Consider the following 8,931-nt stretch of genomic DNA (forward strand, 5'->3'; position numbering starts at 1 on the left):
ATGTATTCTGAATGTCAACAGGGCAATAGTTATGTACATTACATACAGTATATCCATAGTATGTGATGTATAAATAAACACAGAAAGGCTTACACATTGGAAGGAATGTTGCTGTGTGCTGAATGGACCCATTGAAAACTCTCCAGGGCAACTCATATATATGGATGTTTAGAGAGGGTAGGGGAGCTAGATGCATCTAATCTGTCAATATCCTTTAAACAGATGAGGTTAAGAAAAGTTGGGCAAATTAACTTTTTTGTTTTGAACATCTTGTTTTATTTTCCTAACCAATAAACAAAAACAAATACATAAAATGAAAACTGGATTTTTAAAATGAGAAAGTAAAGAAAAAGATAAAGTTGATAGCTCAAGAAAGTGGTAAAAACAGAGCAGCAAGCACCTGAAGAAACAACACAAGGGAATTAGGGATGAGATGGTGTGAGCTTTGACTGAAAAACAGAAATAGGTAAGACGTTCTCTACAATGACTTAGCTCACATGCAGTTATGTCCTATGAGACTATCCGTCTTATGTATCTTTACCATATCAAAAGGAAAATCTAGGTACATTAAAACAGTCAAGTATATAAACATGTAAGTGACAATTATATACATCAGTTGGAGTCCCTGGTAAACTGAAAGCAGCTTAAAAACAAAAAAGATTTTTTTAAAAACCCAAAAAAACTTTTTAATATGACTTACAGGTTACCCCAGAATAGGAAGTAATGACATTTAGATGAATTAAGCTATTAAAAGCAAAAATGGCCGCATCCTTCATTAAAAACCAAGTAAATGTAGTATAGTATGTATAAGTGGCACATGGTGCCAATTTTATTTGCAGCTATTATTATAGTACTCCATCTCAAATGTACAAGTTACACCTTTGTCACAGCATTGGCTAAGTCTTGAACTAGTGCAGAATTCAGCTGTGGTAGAATGCTGATGTTAGCATGCCTAGATGTAGCTTACTTGTTCTTGATAGTCATGTGCTTTGTAAGCCCCCGATTCACCATGACTACATTCTTAGCCAGGTGCTGCATAACAGGAAGAAGAGATTCCTCAGTATAAGACAGGTAATGCTGTAGAGTTGGTGTCCATTCACCATTATCAAGAATTTTCAGGGCTGGGAAGGTGGTTCAGTGGTAGAGCGCTTGCCTTGCATACCTGAGGCCCTTGGAGTTTCGATTCCTCAGTACTACATAAGCAAAAAGAAAAAAGCCGGAAGTGGCGCTATGGCTCAAGTGGTAGAACGCTAGCCTTGAGCTGAAGAGCTGAGGGACAGCGCCCAGGCCCAGAGTTCAGGCCTCACGACTGGACCCAAAAAAAAAAAAAGAATTTTCAGTGCTAAGCAAAAAGCTCCTGCTGCAATTTGAGAAGGAGGAATGTGCACCATTTCATAATCCATCATAGTCAGTTCCATCAGGTATTTGGCCAACGTATGCTGCTCAACATCAACCTCTCCAACTTTTGATGCTCAATGAAGGAAGTGCAGGGGTAGAGGGCGGCCCAGACTAAAATTCAAAGCTCTTAGAATCTTCATTTCCATCTGTCTGGTTTGGTGCTTAGTGTAAGTATTGTTAGTTACAAAAGCAAAGTCACCAATTTCTGGAGGATACATTTCTTCATATTTGCTTGCAATAAACACGAGTCACCAATTTCTGGAGGATACATTTCTTCATATTTGCTTGCAATAAACACGGCAGTGACACCAACCAGCTGCAGCATTTTCTTGGGCACACAATTATTCTGCATGAACCTATCAATAACAGAAACAGTCATGTACATAGTCTCTTGTAGCAACTGGAATTTCATTTGAACTTGCACTAGCCAGTCAATTAGGATGGCTCTCATGTTTGCAGTGACTTCCCGACCTAGCAGGTATTTTGGTCAGACAGACTGTTCTTCCTAGTTGTCTCAGATAAGCATAAATATCTTTCACATATTCACTACAAAGATTTGGATCAGCTCCATCTTCTGCATCCACATCATTCACTGCAAGTATTACATCAGAGAAAGCCTGACACAAATATTCTTTGGCAGGGGCACATCCAGATGTTTCCATTGGGCTTGGAGAGGGAGTATCAACCAAAATAGGTTCAGGTGAAAGTTTTTCTTCCTTTACAGGCTCAGGTTCAGGTTCAGGTTCAGGTTCAGGCTCTGGCTCTGGCTCTGGCTCTGGCTCTGGCTCAGACTCCTGCTCTATCTCGCCCACACTCACAGGGGCCTTTACCAGGTTTTGGTAGCTTTTTAGCAACTTTTCCAGTAGCTGAAGCTTTTACTTCCTTCTTCAGAGGCACTCTGGCCTGTAGCTGTTCACTGTTTTTATTACCAATATCTCCAAGAGCAGTTCTTGGTCTCAGCCCGGGTTTAGAAGCTGCCGCAGTCGGCACAAGCACACACTTTGCGCCTGCCATGGTGACGTTGACCTTATTTTCAGCATTAATTTTCTGGTGATCCAGAGCGCCATGGTTCCTCTTCACCAGGCAGAAGCAGAACCCGGAGCCTCACAGACCAACAGCCTTTCCTTACCAGCACGCCCTCAACTTGCACTTTCATGTGTGCATGTATGTGCTGGTACTAGAAATTAAACACAGGGCCTTAAGCTCTGTTGTTTAGCTCTTTCCTCAAGACTAGTGCTCTACCATTTGGGCCGCACTTCTACTTCCAGCTTTTTGCTAGATAGATGGAAATGAGTCTCATGGATTTTTCTGCCTGAGCTAGTTTGGAATTGTGATCCTCAGATCTCAGCCTCCTAAGTAGCTAGAATTACACAAATAAGCCACTGCATCTGGCTCAGTTGTTTTTTACAAAGAGCATCTTCCAGCACAGAAGGTGACCCAATAAGCAAGCACTTCTCATAGTTCAAGCAACAGCTATTCAGATCATGCCCATAAATGACAGCCACCACTAGATTAATGTCAAGGCAAACCAGTCCCCTAATGTTTTTTGGCTCTCAGGCTATTTCATACCAGAACCAGATCTTGATAACCTGACACAAACCCAGAAAAGTTCCTATTCTATAGGACTTGCATCCACAGAAATGCCACCCAGTATCCTGACATCATGGGAACTTACTGTGCCACTCAGAAGACTTAGTATGTGTTCATCTACTGGTGTAGAGAATTCCAAGAATGAGTCAGATTTTTAGCAACACTAGGAATATTTATAAAAAGGGGGGGGGGTGAGTACTTTTTAGTTGGATAAATAAGATGGGCACCATATCTCCTTCCCAGTAAGGAAACCTAAGCTCAACCTAACTAGGAGCATTGCTCTAGAACTGGGGCAGAAACTTGCATTTAAAAATTTAAATTATGCCTGCTGCTTGCGGCTCATACCTCTAACCCTAGCTACTCAGGAGGCTGAGATGTGAGGAGCATGGTTTCAAGCCAACCCAGACAGGAAAATCCATGAGACTCTATCTCCAATTAACCACCAGAAAACCTAAAGTGGAGCTGTGACTCAAGTGCCTGGAGTTCAAGCCCCACAACCAACAAAAAAAAAAATCTTTTTTTAATTATGCAGAAGTGGTGCTATGGATCCAGTGGTAGAGCCCTGAGTGGCAGAGCAAAGTGCCTACGCCCTGATTTCAAATCTCAAGACAGGCACAGCATTTTTTTTAAATCAGAATTTAAATTTAAAGCCGGGTGCCGGTGGCTCACGCCTGTAATCCTAGCTACTCAGGAGGCTGAGATCTGAGGATCACAGTTCAAAGCCAGCCCAGGCAGGAAAGTCCATGAGGCTCTTATCTCCAATTTCCAGTAGGAAATTTCCAGTAGGAAACCAGAAGTGGCACTATGACTCAAGTGGTAGAATGCTTGCCTTGAGCTGAAGAGCACAGGGATAGCGCCCAAGCCCAGAGTTCAAGCCCCACGACTGACCAAAAAAATTTTTTTTTAATTTAAAAGTGTATATATTATTATGTGGGATGCTAGTGGCTCACTCCTGTAATCCTAGCTGGTAGCTGAAATCTAAGGATACAGGTTCCAAGCCAGCCCAGGTAGAAAAATCTATGACATACTTATCTCTAACTAGCAAGAAGCCAGAAGTGGAATGTGGTTCAAGTGGTACAGTACCAGTAAAAATGCCAAGAGAGAGTGCTCAGGTCCAGAGCTCAAGCCCTAATACCACCACCAAGAAAAAAAAACTAAATTATATGCAAACTCCAGTTATCTAATTTTTTATAATGTACCTAATTAACTGACACATACCTATTTATGGGGGCCATGGTGTTCTGACACCTGTATACATTGTGTAATATTCAAATAGGGGTAGCTTTTTAAAAATGGTATTAGAGTTTGAACTCATACCTCATGCTTCCTAGGCACATGCTCTATAACCTAATTTATACACCCAGCCTTTTTTAATTGTCCTGGGGATAGGGTTTCCTAATTTCTGCCTAGGACCAACCATGATATTCTTTATCCATGGCTTTCTCATAGATAGGATCATAGTGATGAGCTACCACACTCAGCTCATTTGTTGAGAGATGTCTTTTTTTCTATTTATAATTTTTATTTTTTACCTGGGCTGGCTATGATTGTCCCAATGTCTGGGACTACAGATGTGAGGATACACCTAGGCTGGTCATTTAATTGTAAAAGCATTATGAGATAATGCAAAGTGAAGGGATCCCCTAACTCCTTTACCATGTTATTTCAGAAACTGTCACTCAGGGAAGGTAAACAGCTCCTCTTTTTTCAAGGATTTTCTTTGAAAATAGAAAACTTACTGGTGAGTTGGTTTTCATACAATCTCACTAAAACCAGTAACTTAACACTATTAAACCCTCCAAGGTACTTTTCTATTCTATTATTGTTTGTATATTGTTTTCTTTTGTTTTTGGTGCAGCTTTTGTGCTCACGGCTAATATTCTACCATGGAAGCCAAGGATCCACTTCTGACTTTTTTGCTGGTTAATTGGAGATAAGAGTCTTACTAACTCTTCTGCCTGGACAGGCTCCCAATCATAATCTTCAGATCTCAGACTCCCGAGTATCTAGAATTATAAGTACGAGCCATGAGCAACTGGCTGCATTTCAGCTCTCTAATCTTTCGGCCTTTTAATCCATAAGTTTATTTTTGTTTCCCCAGGACTTCTTTATATATTGCTTCAATCTACATTTATCCGTCAGGTGTTTTTAGGATATATCAAAGGCCTCAGAAAAGGCTGGAGAGCAATTTACTGCTCTCTGCCTACACAGAAAGGAATGACTACTATTAATGGTTTTAAAGCCTTTTACCAAAGACCCGGCAGGTGAAAGAGCCTTTATATGTATTATATGTGCATTGGGGGAAGGCAGGCTGGGAAAGAAAAATTGAAAACAAACCACAAGAGACAGATACCAGTGACTCATGACTGTAATACTGGCTACTCAGGAGACTAACATTTGAGGATTCCAGTTCAAAGCCATCCCATGCAGGAAAGTCAAGAGAGATTCTTATCCCCAATTAATGAGCAAAAAGTCAGAAGTGGATATATGGCTCAAGTGGCAGAGCACCAGGCTGAGGGTACCTAAGCCATGAGTTCAAGCCCCAGTAAGAACATACAAAAGTCACATGTAGGCTGATGGCAAACCCTTCTGCAGAAGTAAATTTTGCATTGCTGAAAGAAAATAAAGCCACTTATAGTGAGTTAATTTCTCCTGAATGACTTCCATATCATGAACACTAGGGGTGCATCATGAAATACAAGGAAGTTGGACCCAGCATCACAAAGCACAGACCAGTCACCCCACACCCAAGTTTCAATTTCCTTCCAAGACAAATAAGGAAACTCAGTCCGTGTGATGCTTTCAATACAACCAATTAGTTTGTAATCCTTTCTTTGGCCATACAAAGGAAGGAAAAGAGCTACTTTCCTGGTCCTTTCTTGATGAAAGCAAAAGAGGAAAACACATAATATTTAAGGCACAGAGCAAAGGTTTAAACTTTTCCACTAATATGCACACCCTTGCTGAGTCACTATCCTAATATACACAGTGGCTCTCCACAGTCTTGTCTACCCAATAAAGGGAGTTTAATGCAAAATATTGGCAAAGCCAGGGGCAGTGGCTGACACCAGTAATCCTTCCTAATCTAATCCAGAAGGATCAAGGATCCAGAGGATCAAGGTTCAGAGTTGGCCCAGGCAGCCAAGTCTGAGGCTCTTATCTCCAATTAACCAACAAAAAGCTTCAAGTGAGAGGCTCCATGGAGAGAGTCCAAGGCCCTGAGTTCAACCCTTACTACTGGCCCAAGGAAAAAGAATGAATTAGAAGCTAGGAGGTTTCATTCTTTTTGTATTCTCACTTAAATCTAAAAAGTTTAGAGATTTTTTTTTAACTCAAGTAAAATAAGTTTCAGATCCATTTTGCTCTTAAGAGAAATTACAAATTTTATGTAGTTCCTAAATTACTCAGATTTGCTTTTTTTTTTTTGGGGGGGGGGGGGTCGGTCATGGGGCCTGAACTCTGGGCCTGGGCACCGTCCCTCAGCTCTTCAGCTCAAGACTAGCTTGAGCCACAATGCCACTTCCTGCTTTTTTTCTCTTTATATGGTGCTGAGGAATAGAACCCAGGGCCTCATGCATGCAAGGCAAGCACTCTACCACTGAGCTACCTTCCCAGCCCCACAGATTTGCTTTTAAAAAAAAAATTTTTTTTTGAAAAATACTAAGATGGTAGGGGCAGGCTGTCTTTAAAATAAAAAGCTCAGGGACAGTACTCAGACCCTGAGTTCAGCCCCCACAACCAACCAAAAATAAATAAATCTCAATACATTTGGAGAGTTGGGTTACATCTCAAGTTACAATATGAAAAATAAAATCATAGTAATTTGAATCAGGGTATTAGTTTTCTCCCCCCTTCCTACCCCCTAGTAGAAGGGAAGGAAAGAAGGGAGGAGAGAGTAAAGGGAAGGAAAGTAGAAAGAAGGCAGCACAAGTGAGGACCAGAGTTTAAGATCAGATGGGTAGACAGATAAGATTAAATTGATAAAATAGGTGCAGTGGATCCTGATAAAGATAATAAATTTTAGATAAAAGGCAGCCAGATACAAGGCAGATTAGATGAATTATAAGCAGGTAAGATAGATTCAATAGGCAGATAAGATGGATATGAACGACAGAAAATGTAGATTAAATAAATGTATAAGGTCAATTTGAAAAATTAGCTAGATAAAACAGATTAAAAAGATGCTAGATAAAATAGGTTAAGATATATTAGATAGACTGGCACACAGACACCAGAAGTTAGAACTGGGGCTGGGAAGGTAGCCTAGTGGTAGAGTGCTTGCCTTGCATGCATGAGGCCCTGGGTTTGATTCCTCAGCACCACATAAGCAGAAAAAGCTGGAAGTGGTGCTGTGGCTCAAATGGTAGAGCACTATCCTTGAGCTGAAAAGCTGAAAGATAGTGCCCAGGCCCAGAGTCCAGGCCCCATGAACAACAACAAAAAAAAAAAAGTTAGAACAGAGTACTAAAAAACAACAAAGCAAAACATAAAGCAGTACTAAGCCAGCCAGTGGTTGCTTATACTTATTATAATCCTATAAATACAAAGACTAAGATCTGATGATCATGGTTCAAACCAGCCCAGGCAGTAAAGTCTACAAAAAAAAAAAAAAAGGCCAGAAGCAGAGCCGTGGTTCAAGTGATAAAACACTGGCCCTGAGCAGAAAAGCTCAGGGACAAAGCCTAGGCTCCTGAGTTCAAACCCCAGAACCTGTACAAAAAAAAAAAAAAAAAAGCACTGAAGAATAGGAACTAGCCAAAAACTGGAAAAGGGCATTCCAGAAAGTAGTGTGTCGGACACAGGTAAGGCAATTTAGTACAGCTACAAAGATAAGTACACTGAGAGATAAAGGCATAGAATGAAAAAAGTGTTGTATCATAAAGTGACTTGTGTGTCATACTAAGGAAAAAAGTGCCATACTCTACACTTTAATGGTAGATTGAACTTGGAGATGAGCTTAGGGCCTTGTAGTCATAGAAAGGGAAAGTGCCCTAAATTTTTAAAATTAAATCACTCTCTAACACCAGCATGAATGAAACGAAGTGGTAGAAATTAGCCAGCAAACTAAGTTGCTGAAAAAGAAAATGTGTGGTCTAGAGTTATACAAATCCAATCAAAACTGAGTAGGAGCCAGGCTGGTGGCCCCCACCTATAATCCTAGCTACTCAGGAGGCTGAGATCTGAGGATCAAGATTCCAAGCCAGCCTGATCAATAAAGTCCAAGAGACTCTTTTTTTTTTTTTTTTTGGGTCCGGTCGTGGGGCCTGAACTCTGGGCCTGGGCGCTGTCCCTCAGCTCTTCAGCTCAAGGCTAGCGCTCTACCACTTGAGCCACAGCGCCACTTCCGGCTTTTTTCTTTTTGCTTATGTGGTGCTGAGGAATCGAACCCAGGGCCTCAGGCATGCAAGGCAAGCACTCTACCACTGAGCCAACTTCCCAGCCCTCCAAGAGACTCTTATCTCCAATTAACCAACGTGGCCAGAAAGGATGCTGTGGCAAGTGGTAGAACACCAGCCTTGAACAAAAAAGCCAAGGGACAGTGCCCAGGTCCTGAGTTCAAGCCCCAGTACAGACAGAAAACAAAATAAAGTGAATCTATGAGAAGATATGAAGAATCATGGAAAGTTTTAAGTATAGAGATATTTAATCAGACTCATGATTAAATGTGTGATAAAATATCAGTGATAAAAGCCAAAGTCAAGGATGATTTCTAGGTTTGTGGATTAGGCTACCAAGTAAACAATAATACTTCAGGAGGCTGAAGCAGGAGGGTTATGAATTAAAAGCCAGCAAAATCTTGAGGAAAATGAAGGTGGGAAGGGGAAAAGGGAAGGAAGGAGGGAGAGGAAGAGGAGGAGGAGAAAGAAGGAAGGAAGGAGAAGGGAGAAGAGAGGAAGGAGGAGGGAAGAGGAAGAGGAGGAGAGGCGGAAGTGGCAGCTGGAG

General features: G+C 41.2%; 1 pseudogene; it reads right to left on the reverse strand.

Moving 5' to 3' along the window:
• Window positions 1-1,559: 1,559 nt before the first annotated feature.
• Window positions 1,560-2,412, reverse strand: LOC105998687 (annotated as a pseudogene).
• Between the last annotated feature and the right edge of the window lie 6,519 nt (window positions 2,413-8,931).

This window comes from Dipodomys ordii, unplaced genomic scaffold (genome assembly GCF_000151885.1).
Source record: "Dipodomys ordii isolate 6190 unplaced genomic scaffold, Dord_2.0 Scaffold170, whole genome shotgun sequence".
Classification (NCBI taxonomy): Eukaryota; Metazoa; Chordata; class Mammalia; order Rodentia; family Heteromyidae; genus Dipodomys; species Dipodomys ordii.